The sequence below is a fragment of the Microcaecilia unicolor genome, chromosome 8 (assembly GCF_901765095.1).
Source record: "Microcaecilia unicolor chromosome 8, aMicUni1.1, whole genome shotgun sequence".
NCBI lineage: Eukaryota > Metazoa > Chordata > Amphibia > Gymnophiona > Siphonopidae > Microcaecilia > Microcaecilia unicolor.
The window spans coordinates 82264224-82285657 of record NC_044038.1 but is presented as its reverse complement, the minus strand read 5'-3'; the positions used below and the strand labels follow the sequence as shown (position 1 = coordinate 82285657).

General features: G+C 47.8%; 1 protein-coding gene across 1 annotated transcript in view; it reads right to left on the bottom strand.

Annotated features, from left to right (window-relative positions):
- LOC115475504 (sialic acid-binding Ig-like lectin 13) overlaps positions 1-21434 on the bottom strand; it is a 119000-nt gene that overhangs the window by 89432 nt on the left and 8134 nt on the right. The gene's annotated exons all lie outside the window — the stretch shown is intronic.

Here is a 21434-nt window from a genome sequence, read left to right as displayed (position 1 = left end):
AATAGGATTAAATGGTCAGTATTCTCAATGGAGAAGGGTAGATAGTGGGGTTCCCCAGGGGTCTGTGCTGGGACTTCTGCTCTTTAACATATTTATAAATGATCTAGAGATGGGACTAACTAGTTTTTCACTTATGTCCAATTGGATATCTTCCCACTATTTAAAATTAAAGAAAGAAAAAAACCCAAATTTTTATTAATAGAGATGAAATCAGCTCAGGAAGTGAAATCTAAGCTGATTATTGATGGTGAAAGTTTTACACTAGATCAATCTATAAAGATATTAGGTATTATTTTGGATAACAGATTGACTTTGGAACCTCAGATAAATTGTCTTGTTAAGTACTCCTTCTATTGTTACATCCTAGAATGGATGAAGCTCAGGCTGGACATCTGGATGGAAGGATCCAGCTTGTTCCGGCCCAGCTTGTTCCAGCGTCTCCCTGCCTGTTCCAGCCCAGCTTGTTCCGGCGTGTCCCGGCGTGTCCCAGCGTGTCTAGCTTGTTCCAGCATATCCCAATCCGCCTAATCCAGCTTGCTCCAGCATGTTCCAGCGTGTTCCAGCGTGTCCAACTTGTTCCAGCCTGTCCCAGTCCACCTGATCCAGCTTGTCCCAGCGTGTTCCAGCGTATCCAACTTGTTCCAGCTTGTCCCAGTCCGCCTGATCCAGCTTGTTCCAGCGTGTTCCAGTCCGCCTGATCCAGCTTCTCTGGTCTGCCTGCTCCAGCTTGTTCCAGTCTGCCTGATCCAGCTCGTTCCAGTTCGCCTGATCCAGCTCACTCCAGCTCGTTCCAGCCCGTCTGCCCCAGCTTCTTCCAGCTGCACCAACCCTGCTGACCTGCTCTCTTCTGCTCCAATTATTCCAGCTTGTTCCAGTCTGCCGCTATGCTCTCCACCGCACTCGCCCGTTCCTGCCTGCCTGCCCGCCTGCTAGCCTGCCTGCCTGCTAGCCAATCAACCTACCTCTAAATTATTCCAGCTTGCTCCAGTCCCACTGCTGACTCTCCACCGCACTCACCTGTTCCTGCCTGCCTGCCTGACTACTAGCCAACCAACCAACCTGCCTGCTTCCCAGCCCTTCAACTTGCCTGCTTATCTGTCCATCATCAACAACCAGCCTACCTCCTAGACTACCTACAACTACCTACCTCAATCACTACTTATGGCCCCCATACACATTCTCTTCCTTGCCCTGTCCCTTCCCAATCTTTTCCCCCTCCCCCCACCGCTGTATACCACATGAACTTACTGCCCATCCATGTCCTCTCCCGTCCTGCTCACTACTGCAATACCCCACCCTCCCCTGCCCCACACCACCTCACCATCTCTACTGTCCTCCTCCTCCTTCCTAGCTCTCAACCTTCAACACCTCCTTCTTGCCATGAACCCTTCCCCATTCCTCCTACGCGCATCCCGTCTTCGTCGCCCTACCTCCCCCACCCTCCTCCGCTCTTCTCTTGCTCCTCCTCCTGCTATCCGCGGGAGACATCAATCCCAACCCTGGTCCCCCACATCTGTCCTCGTCCTCGTTTCATCCATGCAAACGTTTCCGCGATGTCTCCAACCTCATCTCTATCCCCCTCCTCCCCCCTCCTCCCTCCCATTCTCGTGTGCCCTGTGGAACGCTCGCTCGGTCTGCAACAAACTTTCATTCACCCATGATCTCTTCATCTCCCGCTCCCTTCAACTGCTCGCCCTAACTGAAACCTGACTCACCCCTGACGACTCTGCCTCAGTCATGGCCCTTAGTCATGGAGGCTATCTTTTCTCTCACTCGCCCCGCCCAGCTGGCCGCGGTGGTGGTGTCGGGTTACTACTTTCGCCCTCCTGCAGTTTTCAACCTCTCCCCCTATCGCAGTCTCACTGTTTCTCATCATTTGAAGTTCACTCCATCCGTCTATTCTACCCGCTGCCACTCAGAGTTGCAGTCATTTACCGCCCCCCTGATAAGTCCCTCTCTTCCTTTCTCACCGACTTCGATGCCTGGCTCACCGTTTTTCTCGAGGCCTCATCCCCATCCCTCATTCTTGGAGACTTTGACATACACACTGATAACCCATCCGACTCATACGCTTCCCAGTTCCTCACTTTAACCTCCTCCTTCAACCTCCAACTGAGCTCCACCACCCCTACTCACCAATCTGGCCACTGCCTTGACCTCGTTCTCTCCTCTACCTGCTCACCTTCCAATTTCTGCACCTCAGCCCTTCCCCTCTCCGACCATCACCTGATCATCTTCACACTTCATCACCCTCCCCCTCAATCCCGCCCAACACTAACCACTACTTCCAGGAATCTCCAGGCTGTCGACCCTCCCACCTTATCTTCTAGTATCTCCAATCTCCTCCCTTCCATCATGTCATCTGAGTCTGTCGACAAGGCTGTCTCCACTTACAATGCCACTCTCTCCTGTGCTCTGGACACCCTTGCTCCATCCATCACCCGTCCCACAAGGCGCACTAATCCCCAGCCCTGGCTGACCCCTTGCACCCGTTACCTTCGCTCCTGTGCCCGATCGGCTGAACGCCTCTGGAGAAAATCTCGCACCCATACTGATTTCATTCATTACAAATTCATGCTATCCTCCTTCCAGTCCTCCCTATTCTTCGCAAAACAGGACTACTACACTCAATTGACTAATTCCCTCAGCTCTAACACTCGTCGTCTCTTCGCCACCCTTAAATCCCTCCTCAAAGTGCCCTCTGCTCCCACCCCCCCCCCCTCACTCTCCCCTCAATCACTTGCTGACTATTTCCGCGACAAGGTGCAGAAAATCAACCTCGAATTCACCACAAAACTTCACCCTATAACTCACTCCCTCAACCAACCATCCCAGGCCTCCTTCTCCTCGTTTCCCGTTATCACCGAAGAGGAAACCGCCTATCTTCTTTCCTCCTTGCAATGCACCACCTGTTCCTCTGACCCCATCCCCACCAACTTACTTAACACCATCTCTCCTACTGTCACCCCCCCCCCATCTGTCATATCCTCAACCTCTCTCCACTGCAACTGTCCCTGACACCTTCAAGCATGCTGTTGTCACACCACTCCTCAAAAAACCATCACTTGACCCTACCTGTCCCTCCAACTACCGCCCCATTTCCCTCCTACCCTTCCTCTCCAAGTTACTTGAACGCGCCGTTCACAGCCGTTGCCTTGATTTTCTCTCCTCTCATGCCATCCTCAATCTGCTTCAATCCGGCTTTCGTCCCTTACACTCCACAGAAATGGCGCTATCTAAAGTCTGCAATGATCTCTTCCTTGCCAAATCCAAAGGCCACTATTCCATCCTCATCCTCCTCGACCTATCCGCCGCTTTTGACACTGTCAATCACAATTTACTTCTTGCCACACTGTCCTCATTTGGGTTCCAGGGCTCTGTCCTCTCCTGGTTCTCCTCTTATCTCTCCCACCGTACCTTCAGAGTACATTCTCATGGTTCTTCCTCCACCCCCATCCCGCTCTCTGTTGGAGTTCCTCAGGGATCTGTCCTTGGACCCCTTCTTTTCTCAATCTACACCTCTTCCCTGGGCTCCCTTATCTCATCCCATGGTTTCCAATATCATCTTTATGCTGACGACACCTAGCTTTATCTCTCCACACCTGACATCACTGCAGAAACCCAGGCTAAAGTATCGGCCTGCTTTTCCGATATTGCTGCCTGGATGTCCAACCGCCACCTGAAACTGAACATGGCGAAGACCGAGCTTCTTGTCTTCCCACCCAAACCCACTTCTCCTCTCCCGCCACTCTCTATCTCAGTTGACAACACCCTCATCCTTCCCGTCTCATCTGCCCGCAACCTCGGTGTCATCTTCGACTCCTCCCTCTCCTTCTCTCCACACATCCAGCAGATAGCCAAGACCTGTCGCTTCTTCCTCTATAACATCAGCAAAATTCGCCCTTTCCTCTCTGAGCATACCACCTGAACTCTCATCCACTCTCTCGTTACCTCTCGCCTTGATTACTGCAACATACTCCTCACTGGCCTCCCACTTAACCATCTATCCCCTCTTCAGTCCATTCAGAACTCTGCTGCACGTCTTATCTTCCGCCTGGACCGATACACTCATATCACCCCTCTCCTCAAGTCACTTCACTGGCTTCCGATCAGGTACCGCATACAGTTCAAGCTTCTCCTGCTCACCTACAAATGTACCCAATCTGCAGCCCCCCCCCCCCCCACCTCTCTACCCTCATCTCCCCTTACGTTCCTACCCGTAACCTCCGCTCTCAAGACAAATCACTCCTTTCAGTACCCTTCTCCACCACCGCCAACTCCAGGCTCCGCCCTTTCTGCCTCGCCTCACCCCATGCTTGGAATAAACTCCCTGAGCCCATACGCCAGGCCTCCTCCCTGCCCATCTTCAAATCCTTGCTCAAAGCCCACCTCTTCGATGTCGCCTTCGGCACCTAACCACTATACCTCTATTCAGGAAACCTAGACTGCCCCAACTTGACATTTCGACCTTTAGATTGTAAGCTCCATTGCGCAGGGACTGTCCTTTTTTGTTAATTTGTACAACGCTGCGTAACCCTAGTAGCGCTCTAGAAATGTTAAGTAGTAGTAGTAGAATCTTACTGTAATTCACTTTGAACTATGCAAATGGAATTAGTGGACTATAAGAAATTAACTGTATCTGTAACTGTAGACACAGTGCGCACACTGAGGCCTTGTCCAGCACACTCTCCCATCCAGCAGACTCATGACCCTACCACTGGAACCAGGGCCGGTCTTAGCAAGTGCGAGGCCCTATGCAGACCAATTTGGTGGGGCCCCATCCTAGCCCCGCCCCTATCCTAGCCCCGCCCCCGCCCCACCCATTGATAAGATTATTCAATTTTTAGAAAATTTTCTATTTATGAAATTTCAAATAAAGACAAATGAAGCTAAACTTGTACAGAAAAACTGATTGAAATAATAAGCACAATGCTATCATGAAACCCCCCATCCCAAGAAATTATTCAGTTCAAGTCCACAATTAGTAGTTCCAATTCTCATAACCCCGGGGGGTCAGAGGTGCGGACACACAATCTCTCCACTGCAAAACACTATACACAAACTTGTGCAAAAACAGAGTCAGAACCTTACCAAACCATAACAGCACTAATTCCAAGGACAGGACGAGCTACAACCTTATGTATGGAAAGGCAGAACTGTAATTACACCAGGCTCTAAAACACCAATACACTACCTTGTGAAAAAAAAAAGGGCTGCAAATACTACAAACTAGCAGGATACTGTACCTTGATCACACATGAAAAACACATGACACAACAAATATGAAGGCAAAATACTGAATGGAAAGTTACCTCAAGAAGTCAGACTCAGCATGCAGCAATACTAGAAAAATTGAAACTTACATGCAAAATATCACAGATGCACATTTCTAAAAGCTGACATATTCCAATTAATAAATTCTGAATAAAATACTTTTTTTCTACCTTTGTTATCTGATCATTTAGTTTTTCTATTCGCTTTGGTCCGTGTCTTCTGTTTTATGCAGTGTCTTCTTTCCGTTTGATATTTTTTCTCTCACCATGTCCACCATCCTCCTGTGTCCTTATGTGTTCTGTCTACCATCTGTAGCCCCCTGTCCCTATCCTTTCTCCAGTTTCAGCATCTGCCTTCAAAGTGTTCCGATCCAGCCCTTAAATTCAACAATTTGCCCTCCATCCACATCCAGCAATTCTCCCCTCTCCCCTCCCCTCCATTTCCAGCAATTTCTCCTCTCCCTGAGCACTGCCATCCCATCCAAGTCCATCCTTGGCCCTCTCTGCCCTTCCCTCCTCCATCCACATCCAGCAATTCTCCTCTCTCCCCTCCCCTCCATTTCCAGCAATTTCTCCTCTCCATGGGCCCTGCCATCCCATCCAAGTCCATCCTTGGCCCTCTCTGCCCTTCCCTCTTCCATCCACATCCAGCAATTCTCCTCTCTCCCCTCCCCTCCATTTCCAGCAATTTCTCCTCTCCCTGGGTCCTGCCATCCCATCCAAGTCCATCCTTGGCCCTCTCTGCCCTTCCCTCCTCCATCCACATCCAGTAATTCTCCCCTCTCCCTTCCCCTCCATTTCCAGCAATTTCTCCTCTCCCTGGGCCCTGCCCTCCCATCTGTTCCTCTCTCCCCTGCCCCCCTCCATTCACCCATGTATCCAGCAATTCCCCTCTCTCCCTGAGCCCTGCCATCCCATCCATGTCCCTCTTTCCCCTGCCCGCCCTCTTCTCTCCCCCACGATCGATCCCTTTCCATTTTTGCTTTTAAATTTACCTCCAGTCCAGCAGCTTCAGTGAAAGCGCTCCCAGTAAAAGCGCTTCTCTTCGCTGTGTCCCGCCTTCTTCTGATGTCATGACGTCAGAAGAAGGCGGGACACAACGAAGAGAAGCGTTTTTACTGGGAGCGCTTTCATTGACGCTGCTGGACTGGAGGTAAATTTAAAAGCAAAAAAGGAAACGGATCGATTGTGGGGGAGAGAAGAGGGCGGGCAGTTTGGACGAGCGGCGGCGATCCCCGGGCAGAACTAGGTCAAGGCTGACTGAGGTGCGGGGCCCTATGCGGCCGCCTCGGTTGCCTCGGCCTAAGACCGGCCCTGACTGGAACCAGTGAGGCCCCCAGAGGCGACTACCACCACAGATAGCAGATGGGAACCAAGCAGGTCATAAAAACATAAGAACATAAAAGTAGCCATACTGGGTCAGACCAGTGGTCCATCTAGCCCAGTATCCTGTTTTCCAAACAGTGGCTAAGCCAGGTCACAAGTACCTGGCAGAAACCCAAATTGTGGCAACACTCCATACTACAAATCCCAGGGCAACCAGAAGCTTCAGGGAATTCTAAAGCTAGGACAGGGACCCCAGCCTCAGGGTCTACTAAACGCGAGGACAAGGACAGGGATACAAGTACCTTATATTGGGCATTGTAAACCTAAATGGTGGGAATGGTTGGTCATATGCTCCAAGCTTAGTAGAGCTTATTATACAAATGGAGATGTTGAGGACTGGCCAAAAAAACAGAAGGCGGATGTGAAGTGCAAAGCTGGAGAGAATCTGCAGATGTGGACCCTATGAACCTCAGCCCTGAGGACCACATAGTACACAGATCCATTACTAGGGACTCCAATTCCCACCCAGCTTCTCATGAAGGAAGCCACAAAAGGTGGTTCCACTGGGGTACAATCTTCACATATCCCCACAGTATTTTTGTTTCAACAATAAATACATAAATAGGATAAAACAGTGTGTTGCAAAGTCCACTACTGTTATTTGTATTGCTGCTGACCAGTGCCTGTGCTGTATCTTGTCCAGAAGCCAGGTCCTGCAAAAAGGAAGTAGTAGAGTGTTGCACGAGGACAGAAATCCAACCCGTCCCCATTGGAATCTAATCCATCCCCATTCATCCCTGTGGGGAAATCTAGCCCATCCCTGCCCATTCCCGCTGGAATCTAGCCCATCTGCACCCATCCCCACCACAAGTAATCTCCTCCATCCCAGCTCCTGGCCCACCAAGACCTTGCCATGCCACAGTCACCTTGCCCCCCCCCCCCTAAGAAAGCCAGATTCTATAAGCAGTAAAAATACTAGTAAAAGTAACATAAATCATTTTCTTTTGCACTCCACTAAGACAGCAGATCTACAGATCAGCACAGGATCCAAAGCAATCCAAATTCCAAAACAATTAAAGTCAGAAAGAACACAGTTTATACCCAATTGTTCAACCACTCTTAGGATTCACCTTTGGGATTAAAAAGCAAAACAATGAACATGTAAGGACTGGATAAATGAATTAAAACAAAGTTTAAACAAATGCCCTTAATAGGAAATACCTGATGCAATATTCACATAGCAAGCAGCCCGAGGCAACAGATTTATTTTCTACTGAACATAATTAACTTTGTATGAACTTGGCAGCAAATAGTATTCTGAACCGGACAATGTTGGCACATTTAGACTGATACTGGACAAAACTTCTGCATGAAGAAAGCCCTTCTCTAATTATTTAATACCTTTCTGTGAAAGAGTATTGATAAAAGGCAAGTGCATTTTTATAATATACCACTGCAATTCACAAAACACAAGGAGCAAGTTCCCACATGCCATCTTTTTCTTTTGATGTAGGCACAGGAAAAAAAAAGATTTTAAATGCTCCCAGGTTTCAACTTAATTCATGTTTAATATGGGATATAAATGTCATAAATAAGTAAATAGATAGATAGAAACTCTGAATGTTGAGCACCTGATTCTCATAACATATTGTCTGTTTTAGTGCAGGAGAGGATCAGCGACACAGCAGCAGGCAGGAAAGAGTAGGGATCTTTCCTGCCCTGAAGAAGCCACTAGACCACCAGAGTACCTTGAGGTATGTGCTGGGAGGGCACCCTGCGCTTGGGGGAGGGAAGGCACTTCCATGGGGATCCCACAGGATCTAGATCCATCCCAACAGGATTCCCAAGGACCTGGATCCATCCCCGCAGGATCCCCGCAGAATGGAGGGGATCTCCGGTACCTGCAGGAATCTCGCTATCCCCTCTCCGGTGCAGCTCTCTAGGAAGTAGTCCTTGGTTAGCAGAAACATGGGGCAGACCAGATCTCAGGTCATCTCCTTAGCAGAAGGGGAAGTGTAGGTTCTGAGGTCTCTGTTTACCTGGAGACAGTGGCAAATGAGGACTACAACTGGCTCATGGCTCCCAGGATTCAGTTGCCTGATGCTATGGGAGCAGAATGGAGAGCATAACAGCCAGTTTTCCAGGTGTTTGAGATTCCTGGCTGTTGATAAGCCACCTCTCCCTTAGCAATGTTAAGGGAAGTTGATTTATTTAGACGTCATTTTCCCCAAAACATTTTCATATGTGAGTCATTATAAAAAAAAGTTTATCCCCCGAACGTCTAAGTATCTATAGCTGATACATCTAAAGTGCCCTACAAAAACATGCATCTCTGGATTTTCAAACCTCCACAGCCCACACTGCAATGGCATCCAAACAGAGGGCCTCTAGCAGGAAGCTCAATTTCAGAGATGCTGAGATACAGCTCCTAGTGAAGGTGGTAGTGGCACATCATGCCAATCTGTTTGCTCCCAAGGGGCAAACTATGTGTGCTTACATCAAACAGAAAGAATGGGTGACAATAGCCCACAAGCTTAATGCTTTCCACCACTCAAATTGAGAATACCCAGCTGACCGAACTTGGTCAAACTTCGCTCTCCTCACCGCCGAAATAGTTACCCAGGCAATCAAAAGGTTCTCCAACACCCACTGTAAATTGGATACCTGCCCCAGCTACCTAATAAAATCCGCCCCTGACCGCTTCATAGCAGACCTCACATCCCACCTAAACTACATGCTTCAACAAGGTCTCTTCCCTAAGGAAAATGGCAACATCCTACTCAACCTACCAAAAGATACCAAGAAAAATACAAACAAAATCACCAACTACCGCCCAGTAGCATCTATCCCACTGGTAATTAAACTGATGGAAAGCATGGTAACCAAACAACTTACTGATTATATAATGTCAGGATCACTCGCTGTATCCTCACCACTCCTTCACAGTCTCTGCCTCCTCGGCATCGCACATCATCCACTCCCAGGGTTAAAGGTCTGCAATCAGTGTCTCAGGAAAACAGGAGATTCACTAGAAGTGCTTTATTAGCTCCTTAATACCGCTATTCTTCTTTAAGTCTTCCCAGACCTTCTCCTCTACCCGGTATAGTCCAACTTCTAAACACAAATCAATTTAACACTGCTTTCCCACACAATTCAATTTAGCACTGCTTTGCAACACAGTTCGATTTAGCACTGCTTTCACTTCAGTTCTGCTTCGCACTGCTTTCAACACAGTTCAGCCTGGCACTGCTTTTCAACACAGTTCAGCTTAGCACTGCTTTCACTTCAGTTCTGCTTCGCACTGCTTTCAATACAGTTCTGCTTCGCACTGCTTTCAATACAGTTCAGTTCAACAGCAATATGGTCTAAATCACTTTCTCACTCTTAGACCTAATGACCCACCTCCCTCATTTGTCAGCACCAATCCTCCTGACATCCACCCACCGGGTCAATCCACCAAATCTTCATTCACTCTCTCATGATCAGTTCATAACTCATTTTAGGAGCCCTCCAGCAGTACTTCCATTTCCTCCTCATTCTCTCTTTCTTCCCCCTCCTCCAGTTCCATTCTCTCCTCTCCTTCCTCTCGATCTAGGGGCTCCTCCCCTCCCACATCTGATTCCATTTCCCAATCAATCCCCAGCTCCTCCCTTTCTTGCATAGAATCCTCTCCCTTCACCTGATCCCTCTGCTGTTGCTGCACTGCCTTCTGGGCTTTGTAGTTTCTTAGTTTCGAATTTCTCTGGTGCTGCACTGCCTTCTGGGCTTTGTAGTTTCTTTGCTCCTCACAATAAACAAATTCTCAATATTACATGAATCACAATCAGGATTCCGCCCACTCCATAGCACTGAAACAGTACTAATTACTCTCCTAGCCAAATTAAAACAGGAAACAGCAACAGGTAAAAGCATACTTCTCCTCCATTTCGACTTGTCTAGTGCATTCGACATGGTAAACCATAATATACTACTAAGACTTCTAGATTACTTCAGGATCAGAGGAAATATACTTAGTTGGATCAAGGATTTCCTAACCACTAGAACATATTAAGTGAAATCAAATTCAAACATGTCATCATTGTGGAAAGCAGACTGCGGAGTAAAGGATCACCACTATCAGTGATCCTTTTCAACCTAATGATGACCCCACTAGCCAAGTCCTTATCCGACCAAGGCCTTAACACTTTCATCTATGCAGACGATGTCACAATATACATTCCTTACAAACATGATCTGACAGAGATCACCAACGAAATTAAGCTCAGCTTGAACATCATGAACTCATGGGCAAATGCATTTCAACTAAAACTCAATACAGAAAAAACACACTGTCTCATCCTCTCACCCCAATACAACGCGAACAACCCCATAAATATAAACACTCCAGATTCCATCCTCCCCATCTCAGACAGCCTGAAAATCCTCGGCGTTACAATCGACCACAACCTTACACTAGAGAGCCATGTGAAATCTACAACAAAGAAAATGTTCCACTCAATGTGGAAACTCAAACGTGTGAAACCATTCTTCCCGAGGGAAACATTTTGCAACCTGATACAATCAATGGTTCTAAGCCATGTGAAGGGGCATAATCGAACGGAAACGTCTATCTCCATGGGCGTTTATCTCCGAGAACGGGTCCGTGAAGGGGCGGACTGAACCGTATTTTCGAAAAACATGGACGTTTATCTTTTTTTGAGCTGGGCGTTTTTGTTTTTCAGCGATAATGGAAACCGAAAGTGCCCAGCTCAAAAACAAATAACTCCAAGACATTTATTCGTGGGAGGGGCCAGGATTCGTAGTGCACTGATCCCCCTCACATGCCAGGACACCAACCGGGCACCCTAGGGGGCACTTTTACAAAAAAAAAAAAAAAAAGGTAAAACAGCTCCCAGGTGCATAGCACCCTTCCCTTGGGTGTTGAGCCCCCCAAATCCCCCTCAAAACCCACTGCCCACAAGTCTACACCATTACTATAGCCCTAAGGGGTGAAGGGGGGCACCTACATGTGGGTACAGTGGGTTTGGGGGGCGGTTTGGAGGGCTCCCATTTACCAGCACAAGTGCAACAGGTGGGGGGGGATGGGCCTGGGTCCACCTGCCTGAAGTCCACTGCACCCCCTAATCACTGCTCCAGTGACCTGCATATTGCTGCCAGGGAGGTGGGTATGACATTTGAGGGTGAAAATAAAAAGTTGTGAAACAGCATATTTTGTGGTGGGAGGGGGTTTGTGACCACTGGGGGAGTCAGGGGAGGTCATCCCCGATTCCCTCCAGTGGTCATCTGGTCATTTAGGGCACTTTTTGGGGCCATATTCGTGGAAAAACAGGGTCCAGGAAAAGTGCCCTAAATTCTCGCTAAAAACGCATATTTTTTTTCCATTATCGGCGAAAGTCGCCCATCTCTGATCGCCCGATAACCACGCCCCCGTTCCGCCTTCACCACACCTTCGACACGCCCCCATCAACTTTGACCACATCCGCGACGGAGTACAGTTGAAAACGTCCAAATTCGGCTTTCGATTATACCGCTTTATTCGTTTTTGTGAGATAAACGTCTATCTCCCGATTTGGGTCACAATATAGGCGTTTTTCTATTTCGATTATAAGCAGGATAGACTACTGCAATGGAATTTATGTGGGATTCAAAGAACAACACATAAAGAAACTTCAGACCACTCAAAACATGGCAGCCAGGCTTATATTTGGAAAAATGCGAAACCCCTCCGAGAAAAATTGCACTGCCTCCCAATCAAAGAACATATTGCTTTCAAAATCTGCACCCTGGTTCATAAAATTATCTACGGCGAGGCCCCAGGATACATGACAGACCTCATCAACCTACCAATCAGAAATACAACTGGATCAACATGAACATATCTAAACCTCCACTACCCAAGCTGCAAAGGACTCAAATACAAATCAACTCATGCATCCAGCTTTTCCTACATAAGCGCACAACTATGGAACGCGTTACCAAAAGCCGTGAAAACAACATATAACCACCCAAACTTCCGGAAATCACTAAAAACTTACCTGTTCAAAAAGGCATACCCTACTGACCCAACTTAAATGCTTGAATCCTGCAACACTACGAAACCAAAGCACGTAATGGACATAACGTAACTCGTCCTCTATACGATTCCCTAATATGTCTGTTCCACATGAACCTCATTCTACCACAACATCACTGTGTAACTGTTTATACCGGAATTGGCGAACACCTTTACGGTACTATGTAAGCCACATTGAGCCTGCAAATAGGTGGGAAAATGTGGGATGCAAATATAACAAATAAATATAGAGGACATTAAAAGGAAATGAAGGGGAAGTTATGTGATGGATCCAGCCTGAGATGACATGGGAGACAGGAGCTCCAGAACTGTTCCCCTTATATCTGCTTTTATCAGCACTTTTCACTGGCTGAGCATGTCTTTCTTACACTCCTGATTGGGGTTAAATACCCCTAGATCAATTTGGGCTCAAAAGCGGCGATCCAGGCCAGCAACACAGAGGATGCTGCCAAAGACTCCAAAGGTGCCTTGTGACAAGCTTAGCAACAGCCCTACCAAAATAGCAGACTCACCCTCAGCCATGTTCACGATCCTGGCAGGGGATTGAGTGTAGGAAATTTTCCGCTCCATGGCGGCTGCCCTAGAAGAACGACTCAATAAACTACATTCCATGGTGGACAAGTTGCGAGAGCGCTATGACTCGAAGGGCCAAAAGCTTACCGAATTGGAGCACAGAGTGTCGGCGCAAGATGATAGAGAGGACCAGTTGACTCACCAGGTGGAAGTGCTTCAGGCAACCACTAAGGCCCTTCAGGAGCAGATTGAGGAACAAGAAAACCGGAGCTGCACAATTAATCTTTTCTGTTCATAAGTATGACAGTGTTTCTTCTCTGTTGCAGGACCTCCACTGGTTGCCAGTGGAGGCTCGAATTCAATTTAAGGTTTACATCATAGTCCACAAGATTCTTTATGGACTAACTCCAGAATACTTGCTCAGTTGGGTTCAAATGGCCAACAAAGACAGAGGCCTTCCAGATAATTTACTACTTCATTATCCCAGTCCTAGCAAATTGAAAAATAAGACCATTTATTCTGCTAGACTTATGTATCAAGCCCCTTTGTTATGGAATTCTCTCCCTACACAACTGAGAAAAATTCAGACCGTATTTGTTTTTAGGAAAGCCCTAAAAACTTTTTTTATGAAGTTTTATAATTAGTATATATTAATTTTCTTTATATCAATATGAATTAATTGATTGCTGTTATTTGCAGGGTCTGCCTATTTGATTCTTGTTGTAATCTGCACTGAACTCTATGGGTAGATACGGAATATAAGAAGTAAAGTAAAGAAAAGTTAAATAAAGTTTAAGACAAAGACCTTTATAGAATCTTCAGTCAATGGTTGCTGGAAAAATTGGGCCTCGTCCCTTCGAGTAGACAATTTTGCTGTGAGCACATACACCAAATTGGCTGCAGAGCGCAGGAAGAATGTAGGCTATGGCCAGCAATAGCTAATTTCTTCAACTGGCAGGAGGGCCTACAGGAAAGGAGGGTCTACAGGAAAGAAGGGCCGCTGGAATATGACAACGCGAGGCTCCTGTTGTTCAATGATTTCTCAATCAAGGTGGCAGCACAAAGGAAACTTATGACGTCTCACTGCACTGCATTAATCTACTCTGCAAAGTTGTACATTTGGTGCGATGGCAAATCGCTTCTTCCCCAATCGGTGGAGGAGGCTTCAGTCGCAGCCCTGTGCCATGGCGGTTATCTATTTTCACATACTCCTCGCCCTGCTGGTCGCAGGGGCGGTGTTGGACTACTTCTCTCTCCCTCCTCCAGATTTCAACCCCTTCTTCCACCTCAATCTCACTGTTTTTCCTCCTTTGAAGTCCACTCTATCCGCCTTTTCTCTCCTCTACTTCTTCGAATAGCGGTCATTTATCGTCCCCCTGATAAGTCCCTTTCATCCTTTCTCAGTGACTTTGATGCCTGGCTTGCCTTCTTCCATGATCCTTCCTCCCCCTCTCTCATCCTTGGTGACTTTAATATTCCTGCTAATGATCCTTCCAACTCTTATATTTCCAAGTTACTTGCTTTAACGTCCTCCTCTAATCTCCAACTATGCTCGACCTCCCCCACTCATCAAAATGGTCACTGTCTTGATCTCATCTTCTCCTCCAACTGTTCACCCTCTAGTTTCCTTGCCTCTGATCTTCCCCTCTCTGATCACCAACTTATAACTTTCACACTTAAATCTCCTCCCTCCCAGTCCCGTCCTATCTTATCTAATTTATCTAGGAATCTTCACGATATTGACCCTTCATCTCTATCCTCCCATGTTTCAAACCTCCTCTCTACTGTGGCACCATCCACGTCTGTCAACGAGGCTGTTTCTTTTTACAACAATACTCTATCCTCTGCCTTAGACACTCTTGCACCTTTGATGACCCACCCTAAAAGGCGTACAAAACCCCAACCTTGGCTGACTTCTAATATCCGCTACCTACGTTCCTGTACCCGCTCCGCCGAACGCCTCTGGCGGAAATCTCGGGCCCTTGCTGATTTCTTACACTTTAAGTTCATGCTGACCTCCTTCCAATCTGCTCTTTTATGTGCCAAACAGGATTATTATATCCAACTGGCCAACTCTCTTGGCTCTAACCCTCGACTTCTCTTCACCACATTGAACTCTCTCCTCATGGTGCCCCCTCCCCCAACCCCCCCTTCATTATCTCCTCAGACCCTTGGTGAATTCTTTCACGACAAGGTTCAAAAGATAAACCTTGCATTCTCTACCTCACCACCTCTCCCTCCACTAGTCCGTTCTCCTCTCTCTCCTTCCCCTCATTCCCTCTCCTCCTTTCCTGAAGTTACTATTGAGGAAACTACACTTCTCCTTTCTTCCTCAAAATGTACCACCTGTTCCTCTGATCCCATTCCCACCCACCTTCTTAATGCCATCTCTCCTGCTCTTATTCCTTTTATCTGTCAAGTTTTAACTTGTACAGCGCTGCATAACCCTAGTAGCGCTATAGAAATGCTAAGTAGTAGTAGTAGTAGTCACAACCTCTCACTTTCCACTGTGACTGTCCCTGCTGCCTTTAAACATGCTGTGGTCACACCTCTCCTTAAGAAGCCTTCACTCGACCCATCTCCCTCCTCCCTTTTCTCTCCAAATTACTTGAGCGTGCTGTTCACTGCCGCTGCCTTGATTTTCTCTCCTCACATGGTATTCTTGACCCACTACAATCTGGTTTTCGCCCTCTCCAATCAACCGAAACTGCGCTTACTAAAGTCTCCAATGACCTATTACTGGCTAAATCCAGAGGTCAATATTCCATCCTCATTCTTCTTGATCTTTCTGCTGCTTTTGACACTGTCGATCACAGCATACTTCTCGATACCCTGTCCTCACTTGGATTCCAGGGCTCTGTCCTTTCCTGGTTCTCTTCCTACCTCTCCCTCCGCACCTTTAGTGTTCACTCTGGTGGATCCACTTCTACTTCTATCCCTCTGCCTGTCGGCTTACCTCAGGGTTCTGTTCTTGGTCCCCTCCTCTTTTCTATCTACACTTCTTCCCTTGGTTCATTAATCTCATCCCATGGCTTTTCCTACCATCTCTATGCTGATGACTCCCAAATCTACCTTTCTACCCCTGATATCTCACCTTGCATCCAAACCAAAGTTTCAGCGTGCTTGTCTGACATTGCTGTCTGGATGTCTCAACGCCACCTGAAATTAAATATGACCAAAACCGAGCTTCTCATTTTTCCCCCCAAACCCACCTCCCCGCTGCCCCCATTTTCTATTTCTGTTGATGGCTCTCTCATTCTCCCTGTCTCCTCAGCTCAAAACCTTGGGGTCATCTTTGACTCTTCTCTCTCCTTCTCTGCTCATATCCAGCAGATTGCCAAGACCTGTCGTTTCTTTCTTTACAACATCTGTAATATCCGCCCCTTTCTTTCCGAGCACTCTACCAAAACCCTCATCCACACCCTTGTCACCTCTCGTTTAGACTACTGCAATCTGCTTCTTGCTGGCCTCCCACTTAGTCACCTCTCCCCTCTCCAGTCGGTTCAAAACTTTGCTGCTCGTCTCGTCTTCTGCCAGGGTCGCTTTACTCATACTACCCCTCTCCTCAAGTCGCTTCACTGGCTCCCTACCCGTTTTCGCATCCTGTTCAAACTTCTTCTACTAACCTATAAATGTACTCACTCTGCTGCTCCCCAGTATCTCTCCACACTCGTCCTTCCCTATACCCCTTCCCGTGCACTCCGCTCCATGGATAAATCCTTCTTATCTGTTCCCTTCTCCACTACTGCCAACTCCAGACTTCGCGCCTTCTGTCTCGCTGCACCCTACGCCTGGAATAAACTTCCTGAGCCCCTACGTCTTGCCCCATCCTTGGCCACCTTTAAATCTAGACTGAAAGCCCACCTCTTTAACATTGCTTTTGACTCGTAACCACTTGTAACCACTCGCCTCCACCTACCCTCCTCTCTTCCTTCCCGTTCATATTAATTGATTTGATTTGCTTACTTTATTTTTTGTCTATTAGATTGTAAGCTCTTTGAGCAGGGACTGTTGTTTGTGCAGTGCTGCGTACGCCTTGTAGCGCTATAGAAATGCTAAATAGTAGTAGTAGTAGTAAGTGCTTTATAGAGGGACTCAAAAGACCTGCATAATGGTGGCCTACATAACTCACTTGGCTCCATTTATCCTTTGTTGTTGAGGGCTCCTCAACCTTGATCATGCCCAAGTTGGTCGTGAGATCTTTAGCTGGACTTAACTTTCTTGTACATGTTGGCAGTAGTAGACTACGTTGGCACCTTGTGGTGCACTATGACTTGATTTCGACCACAATTGCCTTCTTACAGGAGACCCACCTTACCAGCTTGCAGCATGAAAAACTGAGAAGGGTATGAGTGGAGGAGGTGTATTACTCAGCCTTCAATGGACATCAGCGAGGAGTGGATATCCTCATCCACAAACAGATACCCTTCCAGGTACACAAGTGTTTTCAAGACAAGGAGGGCCACTCACATCATCCTGTTGGGCGAGCTATGGGGGTAGGTTTGTTGTTTTGTAATATTTATGTTCCCAATGTGTATAGTCATAAGTTTTTCCCCCCAGGGGATGCATCATGATGCAGGCTTGTGAAGTCTTGCAGGTGTGCTTGACTGGCCTACAAAAACAAAAATCTCAGTGGTGGAATGTGGGATGTTCTTATTGCATTCTCTTTTTGCTTTATCCATATCAGCTGGGGTGGGCATAGGTGGCTTGGCTTTGTATTTTCTTGTTTCTTGCCACTGTGCTATCTTGTTGTTTATTGTTCCTGTTTCCCTTGTTTACTGCATATGACCATTACAATAAAATAAATATTTAAAAGGAAATAGAGGCAACTGAAGAAGTTTGTCAAATGCAAGGCTGGAGCCAACCTGCCACTCCTGCTGGATGGCTGTGAACCTCACCCCTATGGAGCACATGGTGTACAGACTACTTCCCAAGGAGAGCATCCATGGCCTGAGAACCCAGGACACCTCCACACAAGCTGGGGAATCAGGTAAGGTTTGGGGAATAAAAATGTCCTGGCAGCTCTCTCTATTTCACACTCTCTCCAGCAAACTTGGACAGTGTGGGGGGGGGGGGGGGGGGGCTAATAGGAAACCCATCTGTATTAAGGGTTCTCAGAAAGGTGGGAGGAGGGGAGCAGAAGGCACTCCAGACTACAGGCAAAAAGGATCTAACAAATCAGCATGGAGTAGTAGTTAGTAGCTAGGTCTGGGACCACTCAGGTCATCAACTTGATTCCTGCGGTTTCTGTCATTTTTTGAGACCTCTTCCCCATCCTCCTTCCCCCTCGGTTCATCACCAACCAGTGGCAATTCCTGATTTCAAGGCATCTGTTGCCCTCTCACTATGCTCGCACCTGGCTGTGTGGCTGTCTGATATCATGGTTTCTGAGGTCCACAGTGCACCATACCCCTTGGCTCCTGCAGTGTCGGATGTGGAGGCATACATCGTGTGGTGGCATGACAATGGCAGACATCACAGTGGCGTACCAAGGGGGGGGCGGTGGGGGCGGTCCGCCCTGGGTGCCAGTGGGTGGGGGGTGCTCCGCTCCCGCCGCCTCCTTTAAACAAACATCGGCGAAGCAGCGTCGCAGGCAGCATCTCGTCTGCCCTGCTTGTGAAAAAATCAAATCTCTCCTTCTCCTCATCTTGACGTCGACTCGGGCCTTCCAATCAATCACTATGTCCCGCCCTCCTCTAAAGTAACTTCTGCGAGGGCGGGCGGGACATAGTGATTGATTGGAATGCCCGAGTCGACATCAAGACGTCAAGACGAGGAGAAGGAGATTTTATTTTTTTTACAAGCAGCAGGGCAGACGAGGCGCTGCCTGCGATGCTGCTTCGCCGATTCAGACAGTAGTGAGAATGGGACTGAGGTGGGGAAGGAGAGGAGCGAAAGGGACTGGGGTGGGGGTGTTCAGAGGGGAAAAGGGGAGGGGAGAAGGGGACTGGGGTGGGGATCTCAGACAGGGGAGGGGGAGGGGAGAAGGGGACTGGGGTGGGGGTCTCAGACAGGAGAAGGGGAGGGGAGAAGAGGACTGGGGTGGGGGTCTCAGACAGAGGAGGGGGAGGGGAGAAGAGGACTAGGGTGGGGGTCTCAGACAGGAGAAGGGGAGGAGAGAAGGGGACTGGGGTGGGGGTCTCAGACAGGAGAAGGGGAGGGGAGAAGGGGACTGGGGTGGGGGTGTTCAGAGGGGAGAAGGGGGCTGGAACTGGGGGCTGAAAAAGGGGCAGAGAGAGAGGGAACAGATCCTAGATGGAAGGGGGAATGAGAGGGAGGGCAGACCCTGGATGGATGGGAGAGGGAGGGCAAATGGTGGATTGAAGGGGCAGAGAGAAAGGGCAGACAGTGGAGTGGATGGAAGGGAAAGGGCAGACAGTGAATGGAAGGGGCAGAGATCGAGGGCAGATGTGGATGGAAGGAGCAGGGAGAAAGGGCAGACATTGGATGGAGGGAACAGCAGAGAGGGCTGACACTGGATGGCAGAGAACGAAGACAGATGCTGGATGGAAGGAAGACGGTGAAAAGAAGATGAGGAAAGCAGAAACCAGAGACAACAAACTGTAAATAAAATATATATTTTTGTTTTTTGCTTTAGGATAAAGTAGTATTGTAGCTGTGTTAATAAATGTTTATAATAGAACATGTAAACAAGGTAATCTTTTTATTGGACTAATTTTAATACATTTTGACTAACTTTCGGAGAACAAAACCCCCTTCCTCAGGTCAGGATAGGATACTGCAAGAGCACTATACTGTACTGACCCGAGGATGGAGGTTTTGGCCTCTGAAAGCTAAATGTATTAGTCCAATAAAATGGTATTATTTTACTTTCTATATTTGTTTTATTTCTATTTGTTAATTTGTAAAGTGGTGATTGGTACTTGTTAGTTTTTTTCAAATTTACATCTGCTGTCTTTATATTTTGCACAGTACTAGGGGACAGTTTCTGTTTCTGTGGTGTTGCATTGTATGTAGAGTCTGGCATTGGGGGTTCAGTTTAATTTTTGTCTAAATAGAAAGTTTATGATTACTTATTCTATAGTGGATTAGGGTGTATCTGTGTTTGTGAAAAAGACATGGCTTTCAGTTGGCATTGACTGTGCAGGATCTGTGATCTATACTATTCTGTCTGGTTTCATTTTACAATAGGTGAATTGATGTTCTAGTGCTCACTGTAGTGTTTAAGATGCTTTCCTTTTCCTTGTGTGACTCGTAGAAATGACTGTTTATGGTATGGTAGAATTGCTCTATAGGTCCTGAGTGTTTTGTATTCTCGGCATGCCTAGTACTGGATTTTTTTTTTTTGGGGGGGGGGTGTTAAAAAATGACCGGTCCCGGGTGTCAACTACCCTAGGTACGCCACTGAGACATCATCATCTGTGGTATACCAGTGCACATTGAGTCATAGGTTCAGGAAGGCTGCAACCGACTGACAGCTATTGCAACAGACATATTTCTTATACATTCCCTATGCAGGCGAGGAATCTGAGTCGGAGGCAGAGGCTGAAACCAGCAGCCAGCATACAAAGTAGGTGCCTCAGGCGGAGGAGGGGGTGTCATGGCAGCAGAGGAGTCACAACAGGGCACTGTGCCACTAAAAGAGCTCACTGAAGACACCTACCAGGAGCCATCTGCAGGGGAGGAAGAGGAGGACAAATTACTGGTTTAATCCACTCTCCCCCCCACCACCACACTTGGATATGCCATATGCCCCTATAAAGGCTGAGAAGCTAGAAGAGGAGCCACAGCTGGCCCACAAAGGACCCTCTCTCACCACAGGCGGCAGGTTGTGCAGCTGGCCAACAAACTCCAGGCCCAAAATGTGCAGCTGGCTGCCTACCAACGCCAGAAGCTATGGCTACTGCGTGAGTGGGTTTAGGTTCAGCAGCAGAGGCTCCAAGTCCAAGAGGACTGCCTGCAGGTGCTGCGTACCATGCAGCAGGAGCACAGAGATGCTAGGCACAATATGTGGCTGCAGCTTTGGGGGATTCGGCGATCTATGCATGATTACACAGAGACCTTGTCCAGCACATTGCCCACTTATCAGGCACCTGACCCTCCCAGGGAAATCACTGAGGCTAGAACCACCCTCCACAACAGCCGCAAATGGCACCAGTGCCCACAACACCCAGCTCAGCTTCACAGCAACCTCCTCAGCTCTGGCCAAACAACCAGAATCCAAGCGGACATGGATGGGACTCACAGGATCCCAGGTCAGTGGGTCTACCTTGCAGCTGGCCCCCCTT